Raw genomic sequence first — 15,837 nt, 5'->3', positions numbered from 1 at the left:
CCAGCCAAAGATCCTAAAATTTTCAGAAAGGAAATAGGTCATGTACAAAGGAATGGAACTGGACTAACTTCAGACTTCAATTGGCAACACTGAATGCCAGAAGACAACAGAACTATACTTTGAATGTTAGGAAAGATAATGAGTTTGGACCGAAAATTCTATAGTTAGCTAAACAATCAAATGGGAGATAAAATAAAAATATTTTCTAGCAAAAGCTTTAGAATTTTACCTCTCACTTAACCTCTTTTAGGAAGCTGCTTAAGAATGTGCTTCAGCAAAATAAGGGTAAAATCTAAAAAAGAAGTTGGCAAAATCAACACAGAAGTCCAATGAAAAGAAATCCTAAAAAGCCAACTGAGCAAGCAAGTCTAAAAAGGAAATGCTCCAGATTTTCAAAGAAAGTGTTCTAAGGTCTCCAAGAAGATGAATGGAATTAATTGCAAGTCATATAAAAAAAAATGTAAGTGTCTTCACATGCTGGTAATATGGGGAAGAAGGCACATGTTGAGTCTCCCAACAAGGAAAGAAATATAGTTTCCAACTCCAAGACAAAAAAATCTATACAAGAAATGTACTGTGAATATATAGTGCAAACTAAAATATGGAATAGTTGATTTTTAAGGATGATGTTTAAGGTAATAGAGTCTACTTTATCTTGACTAAAGAATATTATCTTTTGAATGGCAAGTGGGTCGTGGCATTGACCCACAAGAAAAAATTACGTTCTGAGCACACTATTTGAGTGGGAGTATTCACTCACTAGTAGTAATAATGTGACTGCTGTTTATTGTTTTTCTACATTTAGACTCAACCTTTAGATAAAACATAGACAACTAAAAGATGGTGGTAGACTAGAACGTAAATGTTTTTAACATTGACAACATAAAGATCGAGTTATACCTGAGAGAAGTTTAGAACGTAGAAGGTGGGTGAGGAGGTTGCTGAAGGGGGATGTGAACACTCTTGCTCTACCTAATGTGGAATGAAGAAGTACTTCCAAAAGCTAATGGAATGTGAAATAGAGGGGAAAACCTTCAGATATATATTAGCCCAAATAATAATAATATGCCTTTCAAATATTAAGAGAATAAGGGGATGTAAGGAAAGATATAAATGAGTTAATCTCTATTTTTCATAGTGGGATTCAATAGATGATATCTAAAATGGATAAATCTAGAAAGAGCTATTGTGATCCTTTTATTTGGCATTAGGAAATAAGAACAAAACAACTAAAAATGAAAATAATTAAAAGTGTACACTGCTGGCAAGAAGGAGGGGTGAGGAAGCTGTTTTTCCTTGTAGACCCTTAAGTACTTATCTAATTTTTTTGTGCAATTTAATTTTCTTAATATGGAGATAAAGTCATTAAGATAACCCCTAGAAGAACTAACTCAAGTATAAAGGCGAGAAGGAGGAACAAGGGAGAAGAGAAACACCACGAGTAGCTGTCTCTTATTACATAGGCTTTAATCAGAGTTCTAAACCTGTTACATAGATCAATGCATTTGATCCTCATAATACCCTGGAGGGGGATGCCGTTATTAGCCCCATTTTCAAGATGGTAAAGCTGAGGCACAGACATAATAGCTTGCCCACAGTCGTATGCCTGGGAGTGTGGGGGCTGGGATTTGAGCTCAGAGACTCTGGCCAGGGGTCCTGGTCTTCACCATCTGCCCTACTGCTTTTCTCGTGTTTCATAGTGAGATGTCAATAGAAACCAATATACAGAGGTAGAAGCAAATTAGTTGGCATTAGTTTTGTGACACCTAAAATAACCCAATGCAGAAATGTTTAGAATGGTTACCTCTGGGGAGTGAGACGGGGGTGAAGGGCAAGGGCAGGCAGAAGATTTTTATTTTCACGCACAGTCAGTTGTACTGCTTGATTTTCTTAAACCATAATCATCACTTTTATATTTGAAAGTTTATCTTACACAAGACCTACAAATTTCAGTGGATTGTTAATTGCAAATCAGATAGAAATAGGAAGAAGTCGATGGAAACAGTGTATGACCCTTCTGTCTCCCAAGATTGGAAGTAACTTGTATACATGCGCATGACTTAGGCAACTAAATGCACCCTTAGGAAATTTGATTTAAACATTTTGGGACTTCCCTGGTGGTCCAGCCGGTTAAGACTTTGCCTTCCACTGCAGGGGGTGTGGGTTTGATCCCTGGTCAGGGAGCTAAGATCCCACATGCCTTGGGGCCAAAAAACCAAAAAGAAACGTGAAACAGAAGCAATATTGTAACAAATTCAATAAAGACTTTAAAAATGGTCCACATCAAAAAAAATTTTTTTAAATAAACATTTTATTAAGTATTTGTTTCGTTTGAAGGGAACTATATTAAAACTTTCTTGCTAATACTTCTATCCAGCTTTAAGGCTCCAGACAATGATTAGACTTGATCAGTCTTGTGACTTAGTAAAAGTGAAGCTATATGACCTTTGAGACCAGCTCATAAAAGGCTATGCAGCTTCTGCCTGTTCTCTTGGGACACTTACATTTGGAGCCCAGAGCCCTCATTTAAGTGGTCCAACTGCCCCGAGGCTGCCACACTGTGAGGAAGCCCCAGCCACAGGGAGAGACCATTGGTAGGTTAGGCCAGTAGCCCTAGCTGGGAACCCAGTTGACAGCCAACATCAGCCACCAGTCCCGCCAGTGAACAAAACTTCCGATGATTCCAGCCCTCCCGCCTTTGTGTCTTTCCAGCTAAAAGTGACACCCAGCAATTCCGCACTTCTTCTTTTATCCTGATGTGACTCTCAAAGTAAATTTTTTTTTTTTCTTTTTGCGGTACGCGGGCCTCTCACTGTTATGGCCTCTCCCATTGCGGAGCACAGGCTCCAGACGCGCAGGCTCAGCGGCCATGGCTCACGGGCCCAGCCTATCCGCGGCATGTGGGATCTTCCCGGACCGGGGCACGAACCCGTGTCCCCTGCATTGGCAGGCGGACTCTCAACCACTGCGCCACCAGGGAAGCCCTCAAAGTAAAATTTTATTCTAAATCTAAAAGAGATATTAAAACAGATCTACTTTATAAGCAGACTGATGGATGGCAACGCTGCTAGTGTGTGGGCTCTGAAATATTCATAAGGAATAGGTAAAACCTATTGTTACTTCTCAAAATCTCATACACGTAGGTGGGGTTTCCTTCTGCGCTGTGTGGGACAGGGGATGCCTGGTAGTTTCTCATTTCTGATTATCTAGACATCCTTCAGCCTAACAGGTGGTAGCAGGATGGGGCAGTGGTCTCAACCCCTGCTGGATGTTAGGAATCACCTGGGAAGCTTTGAAAAATCCCAGTGGCCCAGCCAGAGCCTGGCTCAGCTAACTCAGCATCTCCGGGGGTGGGACCCAGGCATGAGTGTTTCCTAAAGCTTCCAGGTGATTCCAGTGTGCAGCCACAGTTGAGAGTCTGATTCAAAAAGCCTGGGGTGGGCCCAGGAATCTATTATCAAACAGACCCAGGTCATTCTTATGATCAGCTAAGTTGAATAATCCCTGGCAAAGGGGTGACTGTGTGGGCTCCGTAGGTATTCAGACCTGGTTCAAGGTGTGGCTCGATCACTTTCAAACTCTGACCCCTGGGCAGATTACGTAACCTTGCTTAGCCTTGGTTGACTCATGTGTAAAATGTCAAGAGTAAAAGATTGGAAGGAAAAAGGCGAAAAGAGTGCTTGGAGCAGCGTTTGGCACATAAGAACCAACTTTTAAATGTTGGCTGTTAAGGAAGGGACTCCATCGCGGGCCATGGCATCCTGGGAAACAGCCCAATACCGGGTCCCTGAAAGCCCCAAATCGTTCAGAGAGGCTTTTTCTTTCCTGGGAACGAGACAGGGCGCTCCAGGTAAAGCCACTCTTTGTTCCTAATGCCTCCATGGACGACCTTCCGCTCACCCCGGAATCTTAGGATCTTCTCAGACACTTTTGCGTGGATCCTTGCACACTGCTGAGGGGCTGGTGTGGGTAACAATGGTCATTCCAGGTGGAGACGTGACGTGAGGATGAGCACAGGCCGAGCTTCTGTTCACAGCACGTGAAGGGCGAGGCCGGGGAGAAGCTCAGGCCTGCAGGCCGTGCGTTGGGAAGAGTCAGGGGACGGAGAGGAGGCACAGATAGAGGGGCGAGGTCCCACGCCCACCCCAGCCCACCTCATGTCTCTGCTTCCTCCAGACAGGACAAGCACCGTATCCTTACTGCTTTACTTTCCACACCGCACTTGATGGCACTTCTGATCCTGGGAACAGCTAAGGCACTCACTGCCCTCCATTTACACGGTCATTTGCAAAGTGAAATTAACATAAATACTTAGATAACCTCTCCCCGTGATTTTGGCTAAAAACTAGTCCGCTCTTTGGGGAAGGGGCTTTTGTCAGCTGGCAGGTTTTACTGGCTGCCTGAGCCTCTGCTTCCCTGCTTAAGGCAGATCAAGTCTAGATGTGTTTTGATGTTACCGTATTTTAATTCTCAAGATCTTTAATGCAGGGGGAAGTTATCTTCCAAGCGTCCATTAAAGAAACCTTCTTGTGTTCAGTTTTCCGTGGCTGAGGAATTGATTCATGGGCGTCCTGTTCTCCCTACCCTGAGTCACAGAAAGTACCTAAAATAAATTGCCTGATGGATCTACTGGCGCCGGATGAGCCACACAGACGCAGCAACCAGTATTTCTTGGTATGAAAATATCACTGCACACCCCCGAGATCAGAGTGTGACCCTGAGTCCACACCTGAGAGGCGACAAGTGCTTCCTTTCCAACCTGGCGCTCCCACGGTGGCGGCCACCCACGTTTCCTTTGGACACAGAATAGGTCAGATGAGCTCCCGATATGATGCAAGCTCCAACCGTCGTCAAACAGTAGGTAGAAAGCTTCGTTTTAAAGTACACGGTCCACATTTCCTGTCCTCTGTAACTTGATGAAGCCAGAGAAACGTGGATCCTTCCAGGTATGAAACGGACCCTTCCAAATCCATATCCAAGCCTGTGGACTGGAAAGTAGCTGTCTCTCCTGTCTTTCCATCCCCCTTTGCCTCCAGCATTTTAATTTCCAGAGAGACGAGAAGGAAAAGGAGTATCTTCCCCTTATGCTCACATTACCGGTTTTCTGACAGCCTGGAAAACATCGTGGTAATGTAAACACCAAATGCTAACGTAATAATGTACTTTTAGCCAGGTTCTTACTTCCAGAAGCTTCAGCTTAAATACACGGTCTTAGCTGTCTGATTTCTGAACTCACATGATATGTCTTAGCTTCCTTTTCTATCAGCACTTCAAAGGCAGAGAAGCCCCACCCCATTTTGGAGACCCTAGTCCCACAAGACTGTGTTATACAGATCGGGACAGTGAAACGATCCCTCAAGCTTGACATTGTCCTTTTAGGCTTCATAATTGGTAAAATGAGGACATATTTGCCTCCTCTGTGTATCTGGCTACTAACCCAAATGGTATAAAGTTTAAAATAAATTCAGCACCACTGATTTGGATTTCTTTATATTGTCTTTTCAATAGGTCGAGTATGAGAGCTTGGGAGGGAGCAGGAATGTTCTGGCCTGGTTTGTACCAAAGGGTGGTTTCCCCCAGCATCTTAAGCCGGGTTGGTGCTAGAAATTGATGAAGTAGGAAACCCCACGCAAGCGGTGTTTCTAGTTTGCACCTGCAACTCAGACACACCCAGTTGCTCTCTAGTGCAAAGACCCTAAGTGGCGACCCATGCCCACTGCATCCTGTCCAGACCTCCCACCCCAGGGTGAGGGCTGCAGGCCCCAGTCTGTTGCTGTTTATACTGCAAGGTCACAGGTGTGACTCAGACTCCAAAATTCTGCATCCCCTAAGCCAGCGCTTCTCACACCGTAACGCACACGTGGGTCCCCCGCCGGTCTTGTTAAGAGGCAGATTCGGGTGCAGCGGGTCTAGAGTGGGGCCTGAGAGCTGCAGTCCTAACAGGCTGTCCCGACCACACTTGGGTAACTAGCGGAGATGGCACTAAGCCGTGGAGGGAGCATCTCCTCAGTCCTCAGCAGGATGACTTCCACTTGGCACTTACTGGGCTGAGATAAGAGATTGCATGTTGTAGGAGCCACGTTAATTCTTCCAGGAAAACTGTAAATGTGGCCAAGTTTCTCTCTGTGATAACGGATGAAACAGAAAGCACACATAATGGAAATCCACAGACAGCCCCAAACAGTGTTTTTGCTGTTAGCTTCAAGCTCTCCCCCTAAGTTCTCATCGGCGCAGCCAGGATGGACAGAGAACCACCTTACCTCCCGTCCCCCTTCTGGTGGAGGGACAAGTAATTAAATGTCAAAAAGCCAGGGACTGAGAAAGGGCAGCGCCTCAGGGCTTCTGTTGCCAAAAAGTAGATTAAGGGGCCTGTGAACTTGATGAGAAAAAATACATCTTTCTTTTTGCTAACCACTTCTATTTAACATTTCACTTCATTATTCATGAGGAACAGGCCATGGTAACGTGAGCTGGGATTTTGTCTCCAATAGACACATAAGCTGTTTTCATGCTATGTTACAGTTACTGCAGGTACTCCAGACCCTTCCCACTGATCACTACACTTAAACAACTGATTTCTTACAATAAGGAAGTTTACTGGCTCTTGTTAATAGAGAGACATGTATTACGATATCTTGAGTTCTCAATGTTTTGATAACTGGATTTCAGTGAATCGGTTTCTTTATAGTTCTTTGTTATTTTTTTTTTTGCCTTTTAATACACAGTTCTGAAAAGGGGTCCAGTGAGTGCAAAGGAACACGTAGCACAGAATGTTTAGAATCCTGAGCACAGCGTTGGTTGTAAAGAAATGGCCACTGGTGTGTTCAGCATTGTCAAGACTAATTAAAATAATTCTTCTAGATTAGGGATCACAAATGCCTGTCCTGGCAGCGCGCAGGTATACAGAATAAATGAGTGAAGGGGTCAGCTCTGAGAACATTAGTAGCAGAAAGGAAGGAGTACATGGTGGTTGACTCTTGCCTTTGCAGCTGAGGAACATAGAGGGAAGGGGAGGGGTCAGTGAGGGCCGAAGGATGCACATCCACCTAAAAAGGGCTCCCCTGACAGCTCCACGGTGGCACGAGAATAACCCCCTGTTGCCAGGTCTTCAGGCTTTTTTCAAGAGAAGGCAAAAGTCTTGGTGTGGTAGAAATCTCCCCCAAAATTGTAATGAACATGTGGGCAATTACTACAATTAACAAGAAACAAAGGGGGAAAGAAAAAAAACTCTGAGCAAGCCAAATGGCTGGAATAAAACAGCCGTCAATATCCAGCATAAGTAGACAATGTAGAAAAGGTTCAGCTTTCCCCTCATCCTAAGAATATTTATTCCAAAATCACTAAACTTCCAATTTTGTGCTTATCCAAAGAAAGTCAAAATAGTTATCTCAACCAATGCCCAAAATCTAATACGTAGGGTTACCAGATTTCACATAACATAGGGCATCCAGTTAAATTTCAGTTTTCAGATAAGCAACAAATATATTTTCAGTATATTCTTCCAGGTGATACTTGAGATCATACTTTTAAGTTAGTTATCGTTTACTTGAAATTCAAATTCAACTGGGTGTCCTGTATTTTTTCTGGCAACTCTACTAATAAGCCAACTGCAGGTGTGATGGAGTAGTTACTGTTAAAATAAATACGTAAAATTCACGTTATCAACTAACCTTGTAATTGCATTTTTGTTTTGTTTGAATAAGATTTTTATTGAAGTACCATGTAGATTCAGAAAAGTGCACAGCAGTACACAGAAGTACATCATAAGTACAGCTAAATGACTTTTCACAACTGAGCACACCCCAGTCACCAGGACCTGATCAAGAAAGAGAACAGTCCTGGCCTCCAGGAGCCCCTCGTGCCCTTTCAGACTCTACCCCCGGCCCCAGGGGAACACTATTCCGGACTTAAAACAGCACAGTTCATATGCTCTGCTTTAGAACCTTATGTAAATGGGATTGGTTTTTTTTTTTTTTTTACTGAAGTGTAGTTGAATTTACAATGTTGTGTTAGTTTCAGATGTACAGCAAAGTGATTCAGTTGTACATATGTATATATTTATTCTTTTTCAGATTCTTTTCCTTTGTAGGTTATTACAAAATATTGAGTATAGTTCCCTGTGCTATACAGTAGGTTGTATAGTATATATATGCTATTTTATATATAGTAGTGTGTGTATGTTAATCCCAAACTCCTTATTTATCCCTCTCCCGCTTTCCCCTTTGGTAACCATAAGTTTGTTTTCTATGTCTGTGGGTCTGTTTCTGTTTTATAAGTAAGTTCATTTGTATCATCTTTTTAGATTCCACATATGAGCAATATCATATGATGTTTGTCTTTCTCTGTCTAACTTCACTTTGTATGATAATCTCTGAGTCCATCCATGGTGCTGCAAATGGCATTATTTCATTCTTTTTTTATGGCTGAGTAATACCACTCCTGGGCATATATCTGGAGAAAACTATAATTTGAAAAGATACATGCACCCCAGTGTTCACTGCAGCACCATTTACAATAGCCAAGACATGGAAGCAACCTAAGTGTCCACCGGCAGATGAATGGATAAAGATGTGGTATATATACGAGTTGTATTTTTAGGCTTACAAAACTCTGTGTGTGTGTGTGTGTGTGTGTGTGTGTGTGTGTGTGTGTGTGTGTGTGAGAGAGAGAGAGAGAGAGAGAGTGTGTGTGTGTCTAGGAATGCTTACTCTGATTATTGGATTATTATGTAAATCCACGTTTAGGGTTAAAGCAGACACTGCTGGTGCCCCACCCATGACCCTCGCCCTTACCGTTTCAGTTCCCACTGGCCTGACTTCCCCCTGCCAGAACCTGTGTTTCTCTGTCTGAGGGCCCTCCTTGGCCAGGGAATCAATAATACAGGTGCAGCCCTGAAGCAATGACTGGTGGGAGTAGGTGGATAAATACCCCAACTCCCTCTCCCCTTGGATGAGACAGGAGAGAGGCATGTTCTCCAAGGTCCCCCAGAGCGCCCCACCAGGATCGTGCCCCAGTCTCCTGCTGCTGTGACTTGCTTATTACCTTTTCATCACCTGCCTCACTTCCCCCAACAGCGTTTCCTAGAATCACCTCTCAAATAAACCATATGCATTCGAATCCTTGCCTCAGGCTCTGCTTCTGGGTAAATCCAAGCTAACACGTCCGCTTACATGAAATTACCCTAAATGCCCTACTTTTATTCAGCAAACTTGTACCTAGTGCTGGTCCCTCGGGTTGGCACAGCAATGCCTGGCAGTGAGTGCAGACCCCGCACTTGGTCCTAGGTGACTAGGCAAAGGGCTCCAGGAGCACAGCTGGTGCAGTCCTCCCCTAAGACGGAACTGACCCCCCTTAATTCTGATGTGTGCGAGAACAGTCCGAGCTACCAAGTTTTGAAGGCCTAGCAGGCAACACTTACATCCAACGTGAAAACTCCTGCACCTGCTGTTTTGAATGATTGAGAAGGCACTGCTGCATCCCCGGCACTTCAGGTCATTAGAACATCTGTGCTTATTGTTCAGCCTGACCAATGAAGAGCATTCGGGAGACTACTGTGTGCCTGCACGGTCCTGATGTGGCCTTGTTTTTATTTAAATGTATCTCCAGTAGCAGCTTGTTTACTTGTCATTTGTCTTCCTTAAGTAAAACTAGAGCTCAGAATGGGTTTTCTTAGAAAAAATAAAATTTAGAATATGACTTCATTTCCTCTTCCTGTTTGCAAAGATTAATAAGAGGACATTAAAGCTCATTATTGCAAAAGCTCATTATTGTCTTTTTACACAACCTATTTTTTAAATTTTATTTATTTTTTTATACAGCAGGTTCTTATTAGTTATCAATTTTATACATATTCGTGTATATAAGTCAATCCCAGTTATCATGACCTATTACTGTCCATTCTCGGCTGTAAATTTCCAGAAAGCAGGAGCCATTTGTATTTTGGTGACTTTTCCCAGGATCGAAGTGTTTTGAAAGTGTACTTGAATAAGGCACAGACGGTAGCGCCAAGACCTCTCCCTCACCTGCTCTGACCCCTAGCACCACTGGTCACCCTCATACCATGTGGGGGACACCCCAGAGCCCCCATCCCTGCTCCACATCGCATGGCTGTCTTTCCTGAGATAAGAATTGGCTGTAGGAACTGTGTCAGCTCAAAAGCTTGGAACAAAACTCATGTTATGATTTTCAGATCCCTTTTCCATGAAATTTGTGTGAAATAACATTTCTCTGAAACGATAGCAGTTTTATGTTTTATGTCATGTAACCATTATGGTGTTCTGACTGCTTCAACGGCTTTTTAAAAAGGCAAAGTGCTCACAGGTTGAGGGTATTTGTTCCTTTTAAAATGTGTCTGCAATGTCAAATTCCATTCTCCATCAAGAAAAATCATAAATATTAAATCCTATTATATATGCTATCTGTTCATATGTATGTGTGTATATTAACATATATATCAATAGCTGTATATAGATTTGCAATACAAATCCACATGCAGAAAATATATCGTTTTATCATGAATGATTAATTTTAACCTCCTGGAAGGAGTGAGAATTCCAGATTATCACTCAACATTTGAATAAAGGAGAAGGTATTTTCCTCTGTTTTGGGAGTGTGGATTGTTTTTTTTTTTCTTTTCGCCTCATGCCACTCTGAAGCTACATGAAATTATAAGAAGGAAACTGAAGCTGCATATATTCAATAGAAAAAGAGTGAAATGCACTCCAGAAATAGAAAAGAAATAAGATGAAATTCCAGCTGGGAGGGATTCCTAGAGCTATAGGGGAAAACAGAGCCTCTGGCTTTAATTTCTGGAGGAGTCTGCCGGCGGATGGCCTCTCATAATCTGTGCCATCTGTATTATTGATTAATGAGGTCAAGGGCAGCATTACTCACTGTTGGTTCTCTCCCAGGACCCCTGTTCACTTTGCAAAGTGCTCAGGAAGCACTGTCTTCTCATCACCATCTCCCCCGCTCTGGGTTGGGTGACGCCTGCCAACAGATACCAAAGAGCCTCCCTCCCGTGTTGATGCAGGGGTGCTGACAGATCCCTCCCTGCCAACGAATGAGTCACATGGTCGCTGGCCTCTTCTCGAGATAAAAGCCCCTTCACCAAGAAGCAAACAGAGTGGCTTAGAACCAAGCATCAGTGTATCCACATCTGTGGAAAAGTAAAATATTCCATCAGCCAACAATGAACTGTATTGGTGTTTTTTTTAAAAAAAAAAAAACACTAGCTAAATGGAGTAGTTTCCCAGTTTTCTAACTGACTCTCTCCCTCCTGGAATATGTCCATACCCTATCTGTGTCCCTGTCTATTGTCACTGTGGTCACTCCTTCTGCCTTGATAACTTGCCCTGAGTCTCTTTAGAGCAGTATATTTTTAAATTGAGCTGTGGTAGCTGCTTTTTGGTCTCTCACCTCCAACTCTTCCCTCCTTTGGCTACCATCTCTAACGCACCTGCCTAATGGCTTAATGTCATGGAGAAAAAAATATCTCCATGGGAGGTGTCACAGATGGGTATCTGCTTTTACCCTGCCTCTGTTTACGCATTGTAGCATAGAGTGTCGGGTCAGGGCCGTGAGACCCAGGCTTCTGGGTTCAGATCCAAGCCCCCATCCCACTGGTAGTTGTATGACCACGGTCAAGGCTTCACCTTGGTCAGGTCCAGATTGCTGGCCAATGAGGGTGACACTGCCCACCTTTTGGGGTTGCTGTAGGATTGAATGAAATAACTCTTCCAGTCCTCTTGTTTGCAGGAAGTGTCAGGTAAATCTTCACTACTGTGGTGAGTGGTGGTCATAGAAAGGGAAGGTAGAGGTGGACATGAGGTCATGGTCACAGCTTTCACTATAGATATTGCAGAATCAATGATGCTTTAATTCCTTCTAGAGTATGGAGAAAAATTATTCCCTAATTTGCCTCCTTATTTGTCCTCCAGTTCATTGCTTCTATAGAAAAAATTGGTTTTGCATAAATAGACTCACAGACATAGAAAACAAACTTATGGTTACCAAAGGGGAAAGTGAGGGGAGAGATGAGTTAGGAATTTGGGATTAACAGATACACACTACTATATATAAAATAAACAACAAGGACCTGCTTATAACACAGGGAACTATATTCAATACCTTGTAATAACCTGTAATGAAAAAGAATCTGAAAAAGAATATATACGTGTGTGTGTGTGTGTGTGTGTGTGTGTGTGTGTGTGTGTGTGTGTGTGTGTATATATATATATATATATATATATACCTGAATCACTTTGCTGTACACCTGAAACATTGTAAATCAACTATACTTCAATTTAAAATTTTTTTAATAAATAAATAAATTTTTTAAAAATTGGTTTTGGTAAATGTAGGCTCTGAATCTGGAGCTGAAATTTGGAGATAGTCTGTACATTGAAAACTATTCTATTTATAAAGAGATAAAAATAGATCGCTATCCATGCAGATTTGACATCTAGGCTCAGCGTGAGGTGCATTTCTTGCAGGAGTAAATCTAAGTGGATAACTTGTATTATACTTTCTTATTTTAGTTTTTATTTTCATTAAAGTTATATGCACAACCACTTCCAGAAGGCTTATGAAAGACAGCCACCTTCCCGTCCCACCCTTCAGAAGCAGCTACTTTCCACTAGTTTGGTTCCTGACACTTGCTCAGTGTCTCCAAATAACGTGCTTCTATGGCAGTTACTTGACTTTTCAGTTTCCAGAATGCTCCATGGCTTCACAGTAGTGTGGAAGAGGAAGGTTAAGGTCTCTTTCAGCCCTGCCCACCCCGATTGCCCAGCCCTCTGTCCTCCCCAAACAATTACACCATAAATTTGCTTAGACAGTGGTTTATGCTGTGTTTATTATGACTATGTGACCACTGTTTATAGCTGAGCCAATAATGGGTAATGATTCATCTTCCTTTCCTGCACAACTCTGTGTTTTCCCCATGGTTTAGAACTGTCTTTCTTGTTGTTGTTTGTTTGCTGAGGTATCTATGCTCTGTTCCCAGAGATCTCCAGTCTCCTTTCCGTGGGTTCAAAATCATAAGATTTTCCATCAGTTTTGTCCTTCTGGCATCATTTCGTCTGAGTCTTCTGACCTGCTGCAAAAATTTCATCTTGGATTCTCCTTTTACCATCATTTTGGAATCTTCCTTCACCACCATCTTGGAAATCTTCTTCACTTATTATGGTAGATTTTTATTGTTTGGTTTAATGGTTTATTGTAACATAATTCTCTGTAACAATTGTTTTACTCCCTGATTTTAGTGGAGCACATCCTCCAGTAGCTTTCTGGGAAAAGATACGTAGGAATTACATTTTTTCTGAGATAACTAAACTTTTATTTTTAGTCTTCTCTCACCCTTAATGAACAATTTGGTTGAGTGTAGAATTCCAGGTTGAAATCATTTTCCTTTCTAATCTTGAAGGCGTTCCTCCATTGTCTTCTAACTTCCAGTGCTTTGGTTGAGAAATAAAATGTCATTCTGGTTTTGATCCTTGGTATATATTCCTGTTTTTCTCTCTTTGGTAGTTTCTAGGACCATGTTCTGGTCCTGGCCTTTGGAAAATTCACAATGACGTGCATTGGTATGCATCATTTTGTCCTTTGTGCTGGAAAATGCACATCCTTAACTTCTGGGAATCTTTAATTATTTATTTGATTATTTCCTCTCCTCCTTTTTCTGGAACTTCTCTTCTTTAAATGCCAGGTCTCCTGTTTCTGATAAGGTGAGGGATGTGCAGTCACTGGTCTGCTTGAAGAGAGGGAGGAGGTTTGGGATTGAGTTCTTAACCAGTCTCACGGTCATCCCGTTTTCAGGCCACATTTACCATCAGTTCTAGAGCTTGGCCCACCGCCTGCTGAATGACCGATTGTTCTTCTGCTTTCAGCCTCCAAACTTCCGTTGCTCTGATCAGCCCTTCTATTCTCCTTTCCTCCCAGGTTTATGTCTTGTTACCCTGTTATAGTGCAACAAGACAGAGCAAAGGTAGTGGTATGTGTTCAATCTGCCATCTTTAATTAAAAGCCCAAGTGGTTTTTTTTTTTTTTTTTTTTTTTTTTTTTTTTTTTTTGCGGTACGCGGGCCTCTCACTGTTGCGGCCTCTCCCGCTGCGGAGCACAGGCTCCGGACGCGCAGGCTCAGTGGCCATGGCTCACGGGCCCAGCCGCTCCGCGGCACGTGGGATCCTCCCGGACCGGGGCACGAACCCGCGTCCCCTGCATCGGCAGGCGGACCCTCAACCACTGTGCCACCAGGGAAGCCCCCAAGTGATTTTTTAAGAAAATTCAGAATTGATATTTGCCACATGTTTTAAGGCCATTAGCCTAACTATAATAAACTTTAAAATATTCACCACGTTTTATGACCTGATGGAAAATGAACAGTCTAGTCCAATTTGTTCTGTTCCGTAGACGGTAAGTGATGGTCACAGGTTCTAAGAGTATACGGCCCAAGGAGAGATGATAAAAGGGTAAAGTTTGTTCTAAAGTGATTCTCGTGGCACAAGTTCTCTTCTTGACAACCCTGTCATCTGTAACTTAGATCTGCAAATACACATCCATGTAAGGCAAAATTAGCAACAGAAAATACCTCAGTGTCCCTACAGCAGTGGAAGGATGCGTTAATGAAAAGAAGCTGGCCTCATTATTCATTTATGGTTCTATTTAAGTCGTATCTTTCATGTTATTTGAATCCAGAAAGCCCTCTCTGGTTTGACTTTGCCTGATCCTTTCTTCATAGCCGCACACAGCAGTAGGGGAGGGGAGAGGCCAAAGGCGGCCTTGTCCCTGGAATCCCTTTTCCTGTTGTCTTTGGTGCACCGTGTGCCTGTCACTGTCCCAGCTGAGAGATGGCATTTGCTGTGTCCTTTTCCGCTTATGAGGCCAAGGGCAAAGGCAGCTAGAAGTGTCCTGTGGCCCTGGGGTGGCTGACACCTTTCTAGGGAGGTGGGAGGGACTGTGAGTGACAGCCCAGGAAGCAACTCTGACAGGGCACTGGGACTCTCCCAGCCTCCTTTGGGAGCGTCTGCAAAAATGGACCTACTCTGCAGAGCAGAGGAAAAATACCAGCTTTTGCTCCAAAAGAGACTTTGAAGGACTTGCAGAGGACAAGTGACTCTTCCTCCAGAGCAGGGATCTTAACCTGGGCCCCTGCCCCTCTCTCCTCTCCTACTCCTCCCCGCAGCCCCTCCTCCCACAATGCCCAGCGGGGCCCCGCCCCTCCTTCTGCACCAGGGGCCTCCTTCTCCTGCAGGAAGTCTGCACACAGGAGGCCAAGCCTGCTTATCCTCCAGCAAGGTGTCCACTGGTCTCAGCAGAGTCACCACATCTTTAAAGGGACGGCTCCCCACTGCTAAGATAATGTTTTCTCCAGATCAGTACGCAAATCAATCTTTTAAAAATTCTGATTAAGCCAGGGTTCAAGTGCCCACAAGGCCTGGCATATAATAGAGAGGAGAGAAGAGGGCGCAGGGAGTGGGGGGAAGAGTGCAAATCAACTGTCCGCGCCTCTTCTGAAGGGTGGCAGCTGCCCAGCCCTGCGTAGAGTGTTGACAAGGACCCAGGGTCGGGTAGCTCCTATGGTCCACATGGAGTTAGGGATGCTGAGGCTGGCGGGCTCCTGGGAGACATGGGACTTTGGCTCGGCTGTGCAGAACCTGCCTCAGATTGTCCGTCTACCCAGCTTTCCCTCTCCTCTGGGGGTCAGACCCAAGTTATGGCTGGGCAGCCTCCCGGTTGCCTGGCCTACTCCTGGTCTCCTCTCCTGGGCGTCTCCCCCTAATGAAGTCCTTGCAGGTTCAACCCCATCTTGGCATCCGATTTTCAGGAGACCCAGAC

The 15,837-nt window shown here is 43.6% G+C and overlaps 1 protein-coding gene across 7 annotated transcripts in view; it reads left to right on the top strand.

The window, feature by feature from the left end:
* SLC24A3 (solute carrier family 24 member 3) overlaps positions 1-15,837 on the top strand; it is a 461,722-nt gene that overhangs the window by 385,897 nt on the left and 59,988 nt on the right. The window lies entirely within an intron of this gene.

This window comes from Orcinus orca, chromosome 16 (assembly GCF_937001465.1).
Source record: "Orcinus orca chromosome 16, mOrcOrc1.1, whole genome shotgun sequence".
NCBI lineage: Eukaryota > Metazoa > Chordata > Mammalia > Artiodactyla > Delphinidae > Orcinus > Orcinus orca.
The sequence above is the reverse complement of the archived record's forward strand: the minus strand, read 5'-3'. Positions and strand labels throughout refer to the sequence as shown.